Here is a 20297-nt window from a genome sequence, read left to right as displayed (position 1 = left end):
GTTGTGAAAAAAAGCTTTAATATAATGCAATGCCACTTCTGTTCGCAGTCGTGCTCTTCCAATTTAAAAACTTCTCTGCACTTGGCCAGGTATCATCATCCAGAACAGTTTTGTTATATTTTCCTTAATTCTAGGACTGAATTTTCCTTGATCAATATAGGGAAACTGTGAGGTGATTAAAGGTCCTATAAAAATCTTTCAGGGTGAATGGCTAGTATATATGAGTACTATATAATCTCTTTTCCGTTCTCTAAAATTAGTGATTTTAGAGTATGTCAGACAGTGTCATCAAGCATTTTAGTTTTGTGTTTCTTATTTTGGCTCCAGTGTTGTGGATATGTGATCAACATCAGGGACTCCTTTGAATCTCATTCCATGAAATGAACATCATATGACCTTGAACTTGCTCAAAAATACAGCAGCTGGATTAAATTCTGGGGTTTTCTTGCAATCAAATTGAGTTTAAATATGTATGTAGATTTATTATTTTAGACTGATGCTATCTATTATAAAATATACTAACATTGAAAATATATACTCAATAAATATAGAATATAATGAATTCCTCAACTATATTACTATATGATTGAATTTATATATAAAATAGTGCTTATTAGTCCTCATATCAATGAAAACCTAGCAAGATATTTAAAGAAACAAAGCTATGTAGCAACACTAACAAACGAGACTAATCAGACAACTGTACTATACATTTTTAAAGCTTGCTGAGTTAATCAGTTTCATTTTAGCACAACAAGTTGCGAAAGATACACTGGTTCAGTGAACTAGCACTAACTGAAATGATGCCCAGGGAACACTTTAACAGGAATCAGCAAGAGAAACAACCTTCATTACTGAGCTGCTGAATTTGCACTCTAACTGAGGTTTATTTGAACAGAAGTTAGAGTAAAAAAAAAATGCAGAACTGTGTGAAGAAACTTACCCAGGCTTATATAATTATGGTTGATAGCTTCAGATCTAAAATGGAGGAATCTAGTTTTAACCTGAAGTATTAAGGAGAATTGTAGTAATGTAGTTTTTTAATTCTGGCTTTCCAAAGCAGTATGCTGATCTTTGTAATATTTTCTTTTCAGGTTTTTTAAAATCCATTTAAAGAAGGGAGGAGTATGTGTGTGTGTGTGTGTGTGTGTAGACCGATTAAGAAAGATCTTCCATCTGCTGATTCACTCACTCCATTAATTGACAGCAAAAGCTAGGGCTGGGCCAGACCAAAGCTAGGAACCTGGAACTCAATCAATCCAGGTCTCCCACATTTAAGGCATGTACCCACGTAACTGAGCCATCTCTGCTTCTTCCCAGGGTACATATTATCAGGAAACTGGATAGGAAGCAGAGTAGTGAGACTTCAACCAGACAGTGATATGGGGTACAGGAATAACTTAATGGCTGTCCAAATGCTTATCCCAACATTTAAATTTTTGATTTTTACTTTTGCAGATAGTTAACAACTACTTTTCAATGATAGATTATTTTAGATAAGGTTTTATTAAGCATTTAAGAAATATTTATTTGAATGGCAGAATAACAGCAAGACAGGAAAATCTTTGATCTGCTGATTCGCTCTCCAAATGCCCATAACATCCAGGGCTGGGCCAGCCTGATGCCTGGTATCCCACATGGCAGGAATTCAAGCACATGAGCCATCATCCACTGCTTCCCAGGTGCATTAGCAGGGAGCTGAATCAAAAGAAGAGGAGCCAGGACTCTAACCAGCTCCCCTTGGTGGGATGCAAATGACCCTCGTGGTGGCCTGGCATGCTGCACCACAGTGCCTGCACCTGTTGAGTATTTTCAATCTATTGCATATTCGAATGTAAAATGCTATCTGAGAGAGAAAAACAGATATGTAATGTTCCATGATGGAATCTGCTTAGGATGATTTTTAAATTTTTATGTTAATTTTTAATTAGTTTTAACAGATCCAGAGTGATTTGGAGATGGTTTTAAGAGCATAATGATTTTCCCTTCCTCCCTCCCCCTCTCTTCCTTCCACACTCCTCCTTTTGCACTCTCTTTTTGCAGTTTTTGAGATAACATTTTAAATTTATGTTACAGTAAAAATGCTTAATACTTCCCCAAATAAGAAGTTTAATAAGTAAAAAGCAAAGACCCTAGTTTAGTGGGAATGTAGGCAATGCTTAAAAACAACAATTGAATGAAAAAATGACCGTTTCTCCCATTTATAGCAAATTTTAAAGTAATCACAGATGATTAAAACTGTAGTAGCAAAACTTGACAAAGGTGTAAAACAGTTTCACAAAACTATATTTGCAGCAATACTAATACACAACGGCACATCTTTTTTTGTTTTTTAAATTTTAGCTCACACATAAGGGGAATTTTATATGTATACACACACACACACACACACACGTATACCACATTTTCTTTATCCATTCATCTGAAGATGGACACCTTGGTTGATTGCACATTTTGGCTAGTGTGAACAGTGCTGCTACAAGCATGGGGGCCCAGGTATTCCCCTGATATATTGTGTTCAAGATTTTTAGTTTAAACACAATAGTGAGATTGTTGGATCCTATGGCAAATCTCTTTCTAGAAATTTAGATAATCTCCATACTGGTTTCCAGTGTCTGCAGTAGTTTAATTCCCACCAAGAGTGCCCCCCTCTTTTTTTGACAGCCAGAGTTAGACAGTGAGAGAGAGACAGAGAGACAGAGACAGGTCTTCCTTCTGTTGGTTCACCCGCCAAGTGGCTGCTACAGCCAGTGTGCTGTGTCGATCCGAAGCCAGGAGCCAGGTGCTTCCTCTTGGTCTCCTATGCGGGTGCAGGGCCCAAGGACCTGGGCCATCCTCCACTGCCTTCTTAGGCCACAGCAGAGAGCTGGACTGGAAGAGGAGCAACTGGGACAGAACCGGCACCCCAACCGGGACTAGAACCCGGGATGCCGGCACTGCAGGTGGAGGATTAGCCAAGTGAGCTGGCACTGGCGAGTGTTCCCCCTTTGTCCACAACCTCGCCGGCATTTGTTACTCTCTGCATTTTGGCTTTCAGCCATTCTGACAGGAGTGAGGTGATACCTTACTATTGCCATTTTGATTTGCTTTTCCCTGTAGGTCATTTGTATTTCTTCTTTTGAGAATTGTCTATTGAAGTCCTTTGCCCATTTCTCTCCTGAATACTTTGAAAGAATCATTTCATTCTTTGGCAATTTTAATGCCCTTGACTTGGAGTGTGTACTTTGTCTATCCTCAGTAGATCCACTTCCTTTCTTTTAGAATACTCTGTTGTGATAATGACCTTTAATTTTATCTTTTAGAGAAAGAATAGCATATTTTTTCATAAAATTAATTTAAGGATAACTAAACCTCATATTTTTTAAAGATATTATTCCTCTTATTTTTCAAATGACATAGTGAGATTTTTTGCATACTTCTTTATGACTACTTAAACATTTTTATTTTTAATTTGTGTGAAATGAAATATTTAATGTTAATTCACTCTAAAGTTTAAGAACCTAAATTAAGCATGAAGTAAACAATTAATCATGCTTTGACCCTGTTAAAAATGTTAACCTTATCTGAAAATGAAAAATTCATCATGGGGCTGGTGCTGTGGCATAGTACCTTAAGCCTCCACCTGCGGCACCCGCAGCTGCTCCCCTTCCAACCCAGCTCTCCGCCATGGCCTGGGAAAGCAATAGAGAATGGCTGAAGTGCTTGGGTTCCTGAACCCATGTGGGAGACCTGGAAGAAGCTCCTAGCTTCAGATTGGCCTTCTCAGGCCATTGCACCCATTTGGGGAGTGAACCAGTGGATGAAAGACCTTTCCTCCTCTCCCCCTCTCCTCCTCTCCTCCTCTACCTCTCCAATAAATTCTTAAAAATCTTTTAAAAATTCATTGTGCATTGTGATAACATGTTAGAAACAAAAAGAATAGTTGAAATATCCTGCAGTTTAGCAGGTGAGTCGTGATCACTGAAGTGTTTGGCTCAGTGGTAAAGGCGCTGCTTGGGGAACCTGCACACCACATCTGGGTGCCTGCCTGATTCCAGTCCTGGCTGTAGTTTTGATCAAGCATCCTGCTAATGTACATCCCAGGAGGCAACAGGTGACGGCTCAAGTACTTGGGTCCCTGCACCCATTTGGGAGACAGATTGGGTTCCAGGCTTCTGGCTTCAGCCTAGCTCATGGCTGTCTTCCTTCTGTGTGTGAATGTGTCTTCCTACCCTTCATTGGATTTTTCTATGCTACCTAAACTTTTCTTTTCCTCTTCTCTGTATGAATATTTTACTTTAGAGAATGTTTGTGAGAACTAGGAAATGCTTTATGAATAATTACTAGAGAAATGCTAAGGATAATTTTATCCTGTGGCAGTGGGGATAGAAGCATGAGTTTACCTCTCCCTAGGAATATTACAGAGGTCCAAGAGCGGCAGCAAACAGAAACACCCAGTTGGAAAGTAGGCATTTTGGTCAGTATAGAAGTAGATTAGATATGTGGGAAACATCAGCCAGAAAGTAAGAGTGTCAGAATTTAGGAAATTTAATAATAAAATATATAGTTTTGAACTGTTAATTTGAACTAGTGTTACTGTGCAAATACAAACATATCAAATTGTATATGGTTTTTAAAATGTTTTTGAAAATCATCACATAGAGGGAAAACTATTAACATGAAATCAAAATCTTGAGATAGGTAGTTGGTCTAGTGTTTAAGGCACTGGCTGAGACTCCCAATCCCACTTCTGGGTAGCTGAGCTCAGTTTTAAGCTCGGACTCCTGACTCTTTCCTGCTAGTGCATACCCTGGGAGTCAACAGGGATGGCTTGAGTAACTGGATTGCTGTTACCATCTGGGAGTAATGGGTTGGGTTCCTGTCTCCAGGCTTCTGTCCCAGCCCATCCCAGTCATCATAGATAATCAACAGTGAAATCACTGGATATATCTCTGTCTCTCTTCTTCTTAAATAAATATTTTAAAGGTATGTCTTGGGTCTATATTTTAACCTGAATACCAATTTGCTTTAGGAAAGTGAAACATGTATAAAATATGATCATCCTAATTCATAAGATGGTCTGGTTGTCATAATTTGTAGATCGCACTTGAGAACTGATCACCTGTACATTAGTTAGAAACAGGTGGAGTTGAAGGTCAGGGTCATCTGAGATGTATAGCTCATCCCCTAGGGGAGACAGTGATTGAAAAATGGTGACATTATTCCTGTCCACTTGACAGAGGTTCAAATAGATTGTTTTTATTCAAGAAGGCAAAGTTCATTAATTCATTTACTCATTCATTCAACTAACCTACTAAGTATAAGGAAATTCATCAGGTGCTGAAGACATAAGAGAACCAAGCTAAGCACCAATCTTCAAAAATCTAGTGGAAAGGGGGCGGAGCCAAGATGGCGGAATAGTGAGGGCGCGCACCGATAGTCCGGGAAAATTTAGTTTAATAAAAGGGGAGTTACGGTAGCCTCAGAAAAAAGAACCAGGAAAATATTGCAGAGGAAACTCTTCTGGATCGAGTGGCTGTGAATCAGAGGACCTACTGGGAGAACAAGGTCACCCACTGCGCGGAAGCCGAGCCGCGGGTGCCGCGGGTGCCGCGGAAGCCGCAGGGTCTGTGCGCCAGTGCATGTTACACAGACAACAGCAGGGAGAGTTGCAACGTCCAGGGCTCCGAGTCCACACATTGGCGCTGGAAGGGGAGGTGAGCTCAATAACCCAAGACATTGGCGGGGAAACGAGGGTCAGAATCTAGAGGGGGGGCCGGAAAGTGCAGCAAACTCACTACCGGAAAGAAGGAAAAAAAAAAAAAGCTTGGAGGTTTCTCTTTCCCCTAACTTTGCAAAGGTTGCAAGGCTGCAAGGCTTGAAGAATTCGCAAGAGACAAAGAGCAGGCCCCCTCTCTGGATTTACAAATCAACAGGGGAGAGCTAAGGAACTGAGTCACTACAATTCAGTAGCCTAGGAAACCCAGTGGGAGTCCAGAGGAGCCTACACAGACTCTTTGGGTAGAAGCCAGAGACTGGAAGCTAAATACCATCAATTCTACACAGCCGTGCAGTGCGGTGTTACTTACCCCCTGAATAAATAAAATAAATAAATAAATAAATAAATAAATAAATAAATAAAAAGAGATTTACCACACATAACCTGAGGGTGTCACCTTTGCACACCCTTAACCAGGAAGAACCAAGCAGAGCTCTCAGGCCACACCCATCTCAAGCCTCCAAGGCTCCTCCAACAGCAGGCAGTCCACTTAACACGGACATAGTATAAAATAAATTTAAAAAAAATTAAAAAAAAAACGCACAGTGACGAAAGAAGAATTAACTATGCCAAGCAACAAACACAGAAATCGAGGGAACAAAATCAACGATGACACTATGATGCCTCCAAATAAACAAAACACCCCAAACCAAGATTATGAAGATGATGAGATAGAAGAAATGCAAGATACAGATTTCAAAAAATTTATGATAAGAACATTTAGAAGTTTTCAAAAGCAAATCCTTGAACTACAGAAATCCTTAATGGACAGGACTGAAAATCTCTCTCGTAAAATGAAATTTTAAGGAAGAATCAAAATGAAACGCAGAAACTAGTAGAACAGGAAAGTGTGATAGTGAAGAGAAATCAAAATGAAATGAAGAGCTCAATAGATCAAATGACAAACACATTAGAAATAATTAAAAACAGAATGGGTGAAGCAGAAGAGAGAATATCGGACTTAGAAGATAGAGCACAGGAAAACATACAGTCAAACCAAAGAAAAGAAGAGGAAATTAGAAATCTAAAAAATATTGTTGGGAATCTACAGGATACTATTAAAAAAAACCAAGATTCGAGTTCTAGGAGTTCCTGAAGGCATGGAGAGAGAGAAAGGATTAGAAGGCCTTTTTAGTGAGATACTAGCAGAGATCTTTCCAGGTTTGGAGAAGGACAGAGACATCCTAGTACAGGAAGCTCATAGAACCCCCAATAAACATGACCAAAAGAGATCCTCACCATGACATGTGGTAATTAAACTTACCACAGTGAAACATAAAGAAAAGATCCTCAAATGTGCAAGAGAGAAACGTCAGATTACTCTCAGCGGATCTCCAATCAGACTCACAGCAGACTTCTCATCAGAAACACTACAGGATAGGAGGGAATGGCGAGACATAGCACAGGTGCTAAGAGAGAAAAATTGCCAGCCCAGAATATTATATCCTGCCAAGCTCTCATTTGTGAATGAAGGTGAAATAAAGACCTTTCATAGCAAACAGAAATTGAAAGACTTTGTGGCCACTCGTCCAGCCCTGCAAAAGATACTTAAAGATGTGCTACACTCAGAAACACAGAAACATGGCCATCAATATGAAAGAAGGGAAAGGAAGAACACCTACCAGTAAAAGAGCATGGGAAGCTCAAAGCATATACTAGAAAATATTTCCGGGAAAATGGCAGGGCAAAGTCACTACATATCAATAGTCACATTGAACATTAATGGTCTGAATTCTTCAGTTAAAAGACACCGTTTGGCTGACTAGCTCACAGGACACAACCCAACTATTTGTTGCCTACAAGAAACACATCTCTCTAACAAAGAGGCATGCAGACTGAAAGTGAAAGGTTGGAAAAAGATATTCCATGCCAACAGAAACCAAAAAAAAGCAGGTGTGGCCATATTAATATCAGACAAAATAAACTTTAATACAAAAACTGTTAAGAGAGACAAAGAGGGACACTATATAATGATTAAGGGTTCAATTCAACAGGAAGATGTAACTATTATAAATGTATACTCACCTAATTACAGGGAACCGGTCTATTTAAAAGATATGTTAAGGGACTTAAAGGGAGATTTAGATTCCAATACAATAGTACTGGGGGACTTCAATACTCCATTCTCAGAAATAGACAGATCATCCGGACAGAAGATCAACAAGGAAACAGCAGATTTAATTGACACTATTGCCCAAATGGATCTAAGAGATATCTACAGAACTTTCAACCCTACATCTACAGACTTCACATTCTTCTCAGCAGTGCATGGAACCTTCTCTAGGATTGATCACATACTAGGCCATAAAGCAAGTCTCAGCAAATTTAAAAGAATTAGAATCATACCATGCAGCTTCTCAGACCACAGCGGAATGAAGCTGGAAATTAGCAACTCAGGAAACCCCAGAAAGTATACAAACACGTGGAGACTGAACAACATGCTCCTGAATGAACACTGAGTCATTCAAGAAATCAAAAGAGAAATCAAAAACTTTCTGGAAGTAAATGAAGACAACAACACAACATATCAAAACTTATGGGATACAGCAAAAGCAGTATTGAGAGGCAAATTTATAGCAATAGGTGCCTATATCAAGAAATTGGAAAGGCACCAAATAAATGAGCTTTCAGCGCATCTCAAGGACCTAGAAAAACTGCAGCAAATCAAACCCAAATCTAGTAGGAGAAGAGAAATAATTAAAACCAGAGAAGAAATTAACAGGATTGAATCCAAAAAAACACTACAAAAAATCAGCCAAGCGAGAAGCTGGTTTTTTGAAAAAATAAACAAAATTGACACCCCATTGGCCCAACTAACTAAAAAAAGAAGAGAAAAGACCCAAATCAATAAAATCAGAGATGAAAAAGGAAACATAACAACAGACACCACAGAAATAAAAAGAATAATCAGAAATTACTACAAGGACCTGTATGCCAGCAAACAGGAAAATCTATCAGAAATGGATAGATTCCTGGACACATGCAATCTACCAAAATTGAACCATGAAGACATAGAAAACCTAAATAGACCCATAACTGAAACAGAAATTGAAACAGTAATAAAGGCCCTCCCAACAAAGAAAAGCCCAGGACCAGATGGATTCACTGCTGAATTCTACCAGACATTTAAAGAAGAACTAATCCCATTTCTTCTCAAACTATTCAGAACAATCGAAAAAGAGGGAATCCTCCCAAATTCTATGAAGCCAGCATCACCTTAATCCCTAAGCCAGAGAAAGATGCAGCACTGAAAGAAAATTACAGACCAATATCCCTGATGAACATAGATGCAAAAATCCTCAATAAAATTCTGGCCAATAGAATGCAACAACACATTAGGAAAATCATCCACCCAGACCAAGTGGGATTCATCCCTGGTATGCAGGGATGGTTCAACATTCGCAAATCAATCAATGTGATTCACCACATTAACAGCCTGCAAAAGAAAAACCATATGATTATCTCAATAGATGCCGAGAAAGCATTTGATAAAATTCAACACCCTTTCATGATGAAAACTCTAAGCAAATTGGGTATAGAAGGACATTCCTCAATATAATCAAAGCAATTTATAAAAAACCCACAGCCAGCATCCTATTGAATGGGGAAAAGTTGGAAGCATTTCCACTGAAATCTGGCACCAGGCAGGGATGCCCACTCTCACCACTGCTATTTAACATAGTTCTGGAAGTTTTAGCCAGAGCCATCAGAGAAGAAAAAGAAATCAAAGGAATACAAATCGAGAAGGAAGAAGTCAAACTATCCCTCTTTGCAGACGATATGATTCTGTACTTAGAGGATCCAAAGAACTCTACTAAGAGACTATTGGAACTCATAGAGGAGTTTGGCAAAGTGGCAGGATATAAAATCAATGCACAAAAATCAACAGCCTTTGTATACACAAGCAATGCCATGACTGAGAAAGAACTGCTAAGTTCAATCCCATTCACAATAGCCACAAAAACAATCAAATACCTTGGAATAAACTTAACCAAGGACGTTAAAGATATCTATGATGAGAATTACAAAATCTTAAAGAAAGAAATAGAAGAGGATACCAAAAAATGGAAAAATCTTCCATACTCATGGATTGGAAGAATCAACATCATCAAAATGTCCATTCTCCCAAAAGCAATTTATAGATTCAATGCAATCCCAATCAAGATACCAAAGACCTTCTTCTCAGATCTAGAAAAAATGGTGCTAAAATTTATATGGAGACACAGGAGACCTCAAATAGCTAAAGCAATCTTGTACAACAAAAACAAAGCCAGAGGCATCACAATACCAGATTTCAGGACATACTACAGGGCAGTTGTAATCAAAACAGAATGGTACTGGTACAGAAACAGATGGATAGACCAATGGAACAGAATTGAAACACCAGAAATCAACCCAAACATCTACAGCCAACTTATATTTGATCAAGGATCTAAAACCAATTCCTAGAGCAAGGACAGTCTATTCAATAAATGGTGCTGGGAAAATTGGATTTCCACGTGCAGAAGTATGAAGCAAGACCCCTACCTTACACCTTACACAAAAATCCACTCAACATGGATTAAAGACCTAAATCTACGTCCTGACACCATCAAGTTATTAGAGAACATTGGAGAAACCCTTCAAGATATTGGCACAGGCAAAGAATTTCTGGAAAAGACCCGGGTGGCAGAGGCAGTCAAAGTCAAAATCAACTATTGGGATTGCATCAAATTGAGAAGTTTCTGTACTGCAAAAGAAACAGTCAGGAGAGTGAAGAGACAACCGACAGAATGGGAAAAAATATTTGCAAACTATGCAACAGATAAAGGGTTAATAACCAGAATCTACAAAGAGATCAAGAAACTCCACAAAAACAAAACAACCCACTTAAGAGATGGGCCAAGGACTTCAATAGACATTTTTCAAAAGAGGAAATCCAAATGGCCAACAGGCACATGAAAAAATGTTCAAGGTCTTTAGCAATCAGGGAAATGCAAATCAAAACCACAATGAGGTTTCACCTCACCCCAGTTAGAATGGCTCACATACAGAAATCTACCAACAACAGATGCTGGCGAGGATGTGGGGAAAAAGGGACACTAACCCACTGTTGGTGGGAATGCAAACTGGTCAAGCCACTATGGAAGTCAGTCTGGAGATTCCTCAGAAACCTGAAGATAACCCTACCATTCGACCCAGCCATCCCACTCCTTGGAATTTACCCAAAGGAGTTTAAATTGGCAAACAAAAAAGCGGTCTGCACCCTAATGTTTATTGCAGCACAATTCACAATAGCCAAGACCTGGAACCAACCTAAATGCCCATCAACGGTAGACTGGATAAAGAAATTATGGGATATGTATTCTTTAGAATACTATACCGCAGTAAGAAACAATGAAATCCAGTCATTTGCAACAAAATGGAGGAATCTGGAACACATCATGCTTAGTGAAGTAAGCCAGTCCCAAAGGGACAAATACCATATGTTCTCCCTGATCGGTGACAACTGACTGGACACCAAGAGGGAAACCTGTTGGAGTGAGGTGGACACTATGGGAAACGGTGGCTTGATCAGCATAGCCCTGACTGTTAATGAACAACTTAATACATTATCCCTCTTAGTAGTTTTTTTGTCTGTTCTACTTAATATGACTGGTTTAATTCTGTAATTATCACACAGTTATTCTTAAGTGTTGAAAATTAACTGAAATGTGATCCCTGTTAAACATAAGAGTGGGAATAAGAGAGGGAAGAGATGTATAATTCGGGACATGCCCAAGCTGATTTGCCCCAAATGGTAGAGTTAGAAACATACCAGGGGATTCCAAATCAATCCCATCAAGGTGGCATGTACCAATGCCATCTCACTATTCCAAGTGATCAATTTCTGTTCACAATTGATCATAATGAAAGGACTAAGAGTCAAAGGGAGCACATAAACAAGTCTAGTACCTGCTAACACTAACCGATAGAATAAATAAAGGGGAGAGTGATCCAACATGGGAAGCGAGATACTCAGCAGACTCATAGAATGGCAGATGTCCTAAATAGCACTCTGGCCTCATAATCAGCCCTAAAGGCATTCGGATCTGGCTGAAAAGCCCATGAGAGTATTTCAGGCATGGAAAGCCAAGACACTCTGGCAAAAAGATCTCTGTGAGTGAGATCCCAGTGGAAAGAACAGGTCTTCAAAGAAGGAGGTACCTTTCTCTGAAGGGAGGAGAGAACCTCCACTTTGACTATGACCTTGTCTAAACAAGATAAGAGTCGGAGAACTCAAGGGGCTTCCATAGCCTTGGAAACTCATGACTGGAGCATAGGGAGACTACTGATGCCATAGACAGGAGTGTCAATTTGTAAAGTCAACAACAGGAGTCACTGTGTACTTACTCCTCATGTAGGATCTCTGTCCTTAATGTGCTGTACATTGAGATTTAATGCTATAACGAGTACTCAAACAATATATTTCACTTTGTGTTTCTATGGGGGTGCAAACTGTTGAAATCTTTACTTAATGCATACTAAACTGATCTTCTGTAAAAAAAAAAATTATCAATTCCCAACTTGACTCTCACTGGGATTAAACATGACAATAGGTCTGATCTGATTTCATCATCATTTAAAAAAATCATCTATTATTTTTTACTTTATGTTTCTGTGTGGGAGTAAACTGTTGAAATCCTTACTTAATGTATACTAAACTGATCTTCTGTATATTAAGATAATTGAAAATGAATCTTGATGTGAATGGAAGGGAAGAGAGAGTGGGAAAGGGGAGGGTTGTGGGTGGGAGGGACGGTAAAAAAAATCTAGTGGAAAAGTAACATTTAAATTAGCATTATTTACTTATTAATGACAGTCAATATTTATTGGAAATTTACATGGACAAAGATTTTTACCTTAATCATTCAAAAACTCTGGGCTTATTTATGGATTCAATGAAACACATTGACTATCAATGGCATTCTTAGTGGAAATAAAAAAAAAAGTCCCAAAAAACATAGGCTAAAGTAATCTTGAGCAAAAAAGAAAAAAAATGTAGATATTACAATATCTGAAATAGTACAAGGTGTAAGTCTACAGTGACCAAAAGACCATGGTACTGGTATAAAAACCAACACATAGACCAATGGAACAGGATAGAAATCCTATAAATTTATTCACACATCTAGAGCCTAGCGATACTCAACAAAGGTGCCCAAAACATAGTGGAGAACAGATAGCCTTTTATATAAATGGTCCTGGAAAGGGGGCTGGCCTCTAGAAAGTTAAGTCTCTTCCTGCAGTGCCAGCATCCCATATGAGTGTCGATTCATAGCCCAGCTCCCTGCTAATGCACCTGGGAAATCAGCAGATGATGGTGCAAGTGTGTTGTCCCCTGCACCCACATGGAAGACCCAGAAGAATCTCTTAGCTCCAGGCTCCTAGCTGTGTCCTGGCCCCACTCTGGACATTGTGGCCATTTGGGGAGTGAACCAGCAAATGGAAGATCTCTCTCTCTCTCTCTCCCTCTCTCTCTCTCTCTCTCTCTCAAAAGGCAGAAATAGAGAATGAATAAATCTTAAAAACAAATGGTCCTCAGGCTGGTGCCTGAGGTTAATCTTATGCCTGCAGCTCCAGCATCCCATATGGGTGCCAGTTCTAGTCCTGGCTGCTCCTCTTCTAATCCAACTCTCTGCTATGGCCTGGGAGAGCAGTAGAAGATGGCCCAAGTCCTTGGGCCCCTGCACCCATATGGGAGACTAGGAAGAAGCTCTTGGCTCCTGACTTCGGATAGGTGCAACTCCGATCATTGCGGCCATTTAGGGAGTGAACCAACAGATGGAAGACCTTTCTCTCTGTCTCTTCCTCTCACTGTCTGTAACTCTACCTCTCAAATAAATAAATAAAAAAATTTTTAAGAAAAAAAAATGGTTCTAGGGAAACCGGAATATCTAAATGCAGAAGGATAAGCTTGACCCCATTTTATGCTATGTAAAAATTCAAAATAAATGAGATATCTAAATGTAAGAGCTGAAATTGAAATGAAGAAAATATAGGGGAAGCACTTGAAGACATCACTGCAGATAATAATTTTTTTAAAAAAAGGAACACATTAGATTATTTTAAACTAATAAGTAAGGCTGCAAAAGAAACAAGAGTGAAGGGAAGGGGGAAAAAAAGGAGTGGGAGAAGACATTCATGAAAAAGTCATCTGACAAGGAAATAAAACCCAGAATATATAAGGAGCTTAAAGTAGCTCAACAAAAAATATGATACAATTTAAAAATGGGCAAATGATTTGCATAGACATTTCTCCAAAGAAGAAACACAAATGGCTAACGTGTATATGAAAAAATTGACACCTACATTGGCCATCATGCACATGAAACAGAGTGATAAATCATTTTACCCCACTCAGAATGGTTTTTAGCAAAAAGAAAGAAAATAACAAAGTCTGAAGAGGAGGAGAAACAAGAACTTCATACTGCTTGTGGGGCTGTAAATTAGTGCAACTGTTGTTGAGAACAGAATTGAAGACTCCTCAAGAAAACTGAAAATAGATCTGCCGTCTGATCCAGCTGTCTCACTTCTGGGTACACATATCCAAAGGAAATAAAACCGGCATTTAAAAGACATAGCAGGACTCCCGTGTTTATTCCTGCATCATTCACAACAGCCAAGTCTGGAATCAACTGAGGTGTCCATCAACTGGAAAATGGATAAAGAAAATGTGGCATATGCACACAAGAAACAGGATTTGACCACAACAAGTAATTAAATCATATTCAGGGATGAAAAAGTTAAAACTGTACCACAATTAGTGCCTGTAGTTACTATGGGTTGTGAAAACCAGAAAATGAGCATTAATATTTAATTGTATTTAGGTTTATTCATTTAGTGAGGAAATAATTATTTTAAAGCATAGTTATCATAAAAGTTGAAATAGGAAAAGAAAATGATTATTAGAATTAAACTTTTGTAGATTATCATTATGGATATAGGAGAATAGCATCTAAGAGTTAGCAAGTGAAAACTTGATGTGCAATTCTTTTTTTAAATTTTTTAAACATATTTTTTAAAGATTTTATTTGAGAGATAGAATTAGAGACAGAGAAAGGTCTTCCATCCTCTGGTTCACTCCCCAAATGGCTGCAATGGCCAGAGCTGGACCAATCGGAAACCAGGAGCCAGGAGCTTCCTCTGGGTCTCCCACGTGGGTGCAGGGGCCCAAGCACTTGGGCCATCTTCTACTGCTTTTCCAGGCCATGAGCAGAGAGCTGGATTGGAAGAGGAGCAGTCGGGACTCGAACTGGCACCCATATAAGATGTTGTTGCCTGAGACGGAGGCTTAGCTTACTGTTTCACAGCTCCAGCCCCAGCCCCTAGGTACAATTCTGGTCTTTGAGAACAGATGAGTTGATTTCTACCTTGAAACTGGTTTCTATTATTTTTTTGTATATATACATATATATTTTTTAATCCAATTTCTTTTGTTTAAAAACCTTAAGCAGGTTTCTAGACTAGTTCAGAGTATAAGGAAAATACTTTCGTGGTCCATACTGCCTGCAAGACCTCCTTTCTCTAACCACTGCCTTCTGAATTGCCGTCACACAAGCTGCTGCTTGTTTTCCCAGCCCATTAAAGCTGCCCCAGTCCTCAGATCTCTGCGCTTACTGCTCCATCTACCTGGATGACCCCCGATCCCCACTTGACCTGTTAACCTCAATGCCTTCTTCAAGTCTCAGTTTAAGCATCATTTACTAAGAGACGCTTTCCCTGACTCTGCAGACCTGATTCTTTCTCCTGCAGTATGGCTGCATAGCTTTAAAAATTCTTTGTATATATATTACTTTTGATATTGAGTGTATTTCCCTATGTCTTTCTATGGATTCCCCCAGAACAGAACTGAGAGAAAGTGCATATAGTTTAATTGAGAAGGGACCCCAGGGAGTAGGAGACCGGACTAGGGAAGTTCAACAGGGAAGGGTGAAAAGTCATTGACGCGTCTTTTGTCCTATTGGAGCTTATAAGAAACTTTATGAAGTGCTTTTCGGAACTGATGAAAGAATCATCAGAAAATGAAAGAAAAATCATTTATTCCTCCACTCCATCACGTTGGTCTGGGGTCGTCCATAGCATTTGTGCCTACATTCAGGTATGCAAATGTTAAAAATGTGGAGTAGATCCCCACTGGGCCCCCCATTCTCTGAGCAGAGCATTTGAGGATGAGAGTTGGAAGTGGAGGTCCACACGGAGCAGCTGGTAGTCTGCACCTGTTCCAACCTGTGCTTGAGCACCGCAAAGAATAAAAGCTGGATCCGAGTCTGAGGGGATTGGGACCGGAGACCATGGGTTACCGTCTCCTAGCAAACGTGATACTTCAAAAAGGTTACGGAAAATGGAATTAAAGGACAATTTTACTTGGTAGAAAATCTATTGAAATCCATGCTTAGAGAAGGTCTTCAAATAGTTCATGGACATGATATTATTTTTTAAAAACAATTCATAAATTCCGAATTTTTCAGTTGCTTTTTGTAAATTCAGTGTTGATTGATTAGAAATTTAGTCAGATTGAACTCCAAACTTGTAGGCAATTATTACAACCAATGATTGCTTACTGATGAAAAAAGATTTCATGCACTCCAGTTAGCACAGAATCCTGAACTAGGTGAAATGCTAAGTTTTCTCTCGCTCAAAAGGGGCTGATGCAATGTTGCAGCCTCCGTTCATAAATACTAGGAGTTGTGTATGAATATTTCAGTATGCTTTTGTGTCAGGGGAATGCTCCTGTACTTCACCAGTGTGACTGGGGGCAATTTATAGATAACAAATGATTCTACAAGGGACAACTGTGCAGATGTCCATACACAGAGAACATTCAAAAGAATTAAAATGTAGGCGATAGAGAAAAACAACACAAAAATGGAACAACCGTGTAAATAGGATTTCTAAACTTGGTAGATATGAATATGGTCCTTGCATTCATCTAACTGTACTTTCTGTTCAAATGTTACCTCACCAGAGAGAATTTCTTATCCCTTCAAGTTATACTTTATCCTATATATTATTCTTGCTGCTTACCCTCATCCAACATACTCTAAATCCAATTGTTAATTTATTGCTGCTAGTTATAACATAGTAAGTTATTAAGTTGTTTCTCACTTAGCTACATGGAACAGGTAATTTCTTCTCTGCTGTTTTCAGTGTCTAGAGCAGTTATTGGCATAGAATAATAGCTTGATAAATAATTTAAAAATGATCAATCAAAAGAATGCATGTAATGTTTTAGTGTAAGAATTGGAAAAGTAAAGCCTACCTCCACTTTTATAAATAAAGCTTTATGGTAACGCAGGCACATTAATTTACATATTGTCTGGATGGCCTCATTTTCACCATAACAAGAGTTTGGAATGCTTGTGATTGGCCATATGGTCCACAAAACTGACAGTATTTATCATCTGGCCAATCATAGAAAAAGGGAGCCACTCTGTTTTAGAGCTGCAACACACAAAGGCAGTATTCATAACTCTAGTTCTCTTTTCAAAAAGTCACATTATACATGTAGACCTTTACTTTTTAGTATAAATATAAAATTATTTTTCTGGAGGCCACCTACATGATGTCATAACTTGTCCAATTTAAATTTTTTGCTTAACCTACTAAAAAGCATCCGTTGTAAAAGAGCAGTCAGAAAAAAATTTTGTATTTTCACAGGAATCATATCACTAAAATTAAATATAAATCACTGCCATTGAATATGTAACTGTATATCACATAACTGCATAGGAAGACATGTTTTCCTACCTGAAAAATGATTTAGATTAATTCTCAGGTTGATTCCAACTCAAATTCTGATATCAATGATTATCTATGTAAATATCCAGCATATGTCACTTCCAAGTTCATAAGAAGCCAGTTCAAAGGGCTTCAGTTGAAGGCATTTTCTTAGAAAATTGCAAAACCAAGAGAAACCAAAAGGCACAGAATGATTTAATACTCATTCTAAAGTGAGCTGACAAAGAATTTGACAAATGAGATTGATCTGGGATCATTGTTAACTGGACGGTTGTAGAACTTACATTGTAGTAATCAAGGTTGAACAACTCAGCTTTGGGCTTTGTACTGTGGAATATTGGGACTGATTTCCCTCGAGTCAGATTATCTTCTTTTTAAAGTACATTAAGGAGGTTTAGGGTACTCTTTTTCTAAAAAGCAATGAACTTTTCCATTTTCAATAATTTTCAGACAGGAAATGAGGTAGTCCTTGGACTAAATGGAGTACATTTTCACTGAGGATAACTTAGGATGAAGTATGGAGGTTCTTGTTAATGTAAATTGATTCCACCCTGCCATATGAGGCTTCCTAGTAGTGAGACAAGTAACCTGAGGTCAGGTGATGGCAGTGGTCACTCATTATGGAAATCATTATCTGTTTTTCTCCATATGTCTACCTTCCACAAGGCTTCCTTGTCTCGGTGACTGTTAGAATGTTTTTGTAAGAAAATTTTTGTTGGAAATGTTTTTGTAAGAAGTTCTGTTATTGTCCTGGTCTGTGGAACACTGTCCCGAGACTAGAGAGAATCAACTAAATTCACCCATAGAAGAAAACTTTGCTTAATAGACTTAGTATCCTCCAAAAGCTGTTACTTCTGTTACACAGGTAGGGAGCAAAGCGTAAGCAGTGAATGCAGACCCAGGCTGGGTCAAACACTGCCTATCCTTTCTTGAATTATAGCTAGTTGTTAGTCCTTCAATTTCTTCATTTAAACATTATAATAATTATACCTGATTTATAAGTTGAAGATTAAATACTATAAAAATTTTGCATCATAGTGCCTAGACAATAAAGGTACTCTATAACTAAGCTACACATTTTCCCAATCGCTATGAGACTTTTTAAAATATATATATTTGTGGGATTCGTTGGAAGGCAGAGAGACCTCTCATATGCTGGTTCATTCCCCAAATACCTGCAGAAACCAAGTCTGGGCCAGGCCAAATGAGGGAGCTGAGAATTCATTCCAGGGCCCCCATGTGCATTACAGGGACCCAGCTTCTCAAGCGTTAGTTGGTGCCTCCCAGGTCTTTGTTAGAAGGAAGCTGGATTTAGCAGTAGAGCTGCTACTTGAAGCTAGGCACTCTAATACGGGGTGTGAGGGTCCCAAGCAGCAATGTAATTGCTGCAGCCGATGTCCACCCTGTTGGATTTTGCTGGATAAAAGGATTGTGAGTGGTATCAATCAATGTTAGGGAAAGGCTGGAGGAAAGCCAGATGCAAGAGAATACTAAAGCATGGACTTCAAAGGCATAGAGAATAGAGGACAACTGTTTTAACCTTGAAAGAAGTAAGTAGGAAACTGCTCTTATGTATGCAAAACATGGGAAAATAAGCAGTTCCCACGTTGGCAGGCCGTAGAGGAGATCAAATATTGCAAGAAATAGTAAATGCAGATCATGAGGGAGCAGCGGTATTTGAGTACATTGAAGTTATCAGGGAGTATGGAAATTTTGGAATTTGTAAAGAACCAAGGTAACAGTATTTAAAACTGGGTACTGCAGCAGAGAGAATGTGTTCCAGTCTTAGCTTTGCCAGTTACTGAATGTGTGACCTTCAAAAGCTACTTAAGTTCTCTAACAAAGTTGTCGTCTGCAGGATGAGAGTAATAAAATAATACATAGCACAAGTTTTCTGGGGAGGAGTTAAAGAAATGTAAATTACTGAAATTAATTAGTAGTCAACATATGATAGCTGCTTTGATAGTGCTTACAATGTTAATAATTATATATTATGTTATAAATTGCTTAATACTTTAAGAATAGAATTAGAAGGTGGATATTTAAAGAGTATGAAGTTTAGAAACAAAAGTTAGAGATGATTGGTGACCTAAGGCCCTAACTGTGTAAATGACAAAGAGGTTAAATGTGATTCAAACATTAACTTAGAAGTTTCGAGGGGCGGCACTGTGGTGCAGTGGGTTAAAACCCTGGCCTGAAGCGCCTGCATCCCATATGGGCATTGGTTCTAGTCCGGGTTGCTCCTCTTCCAATCCAGTTATCTACTGTGGCCTGGGATAGCGGTGGAGGATGGCCCATGTCCTTGGGCCCTTGCATCCATTTGGGAGACCCAGAAGCTCCTGGCTCCTGACTTTGGATTGGTGTAGCTCTGGCCATTGTGGCTATCAGGGGAGTGAACCAGCGGGTGGAGGACCGCTCTCTGTCTCTACCCCTCTCTATAACTCTTTCAAATAAATAAAATAAATCTTAAAGTTTCGAATACAATTCCAATATTATTTTAAAATTAAATAAAAATAGCTCACAAATAGAAGTATAATCCCTAAGACTATGTAAATTCTAGAATAAAATGTAGAAAATCTTGGGAACGTAAGATAAGCAAAAGTTGCCTAGAACATAAAAAGCATGACATAAAGTTTAAAGACCCATTGTTCCTTGGTACCTACCCAAAAGAACTGAAAACTTTTGTTCACACCAAAACCTACACATGGATGTTTATAGCGGCTTTATTCATACTTGCCAAACTTAGAAGCAGCCAAGATGCCCTTCAATTTTTGAATGT

The sequence above is a fragment of the Oryctolagus cuniculus genome, chromosome 12 (assembly GCF_964237555.1).
Source record: "Oryctolagus cuniculus chromosome 12, mOryCun1.1, whole genome shotgun sequence".
In the NCBI taxonomy this organism is placed as follows: Eukaryota; Metazoa; Chordata; class Mammalia; order Lagomorpha; family Leporidae; genus Oryctolagus; species Oryctolagus cuniculus.
The sequence above is the reverse complement of the archived record's forward strand: the minus strand, read 5'-3'. Positions refer to the sequence as shown.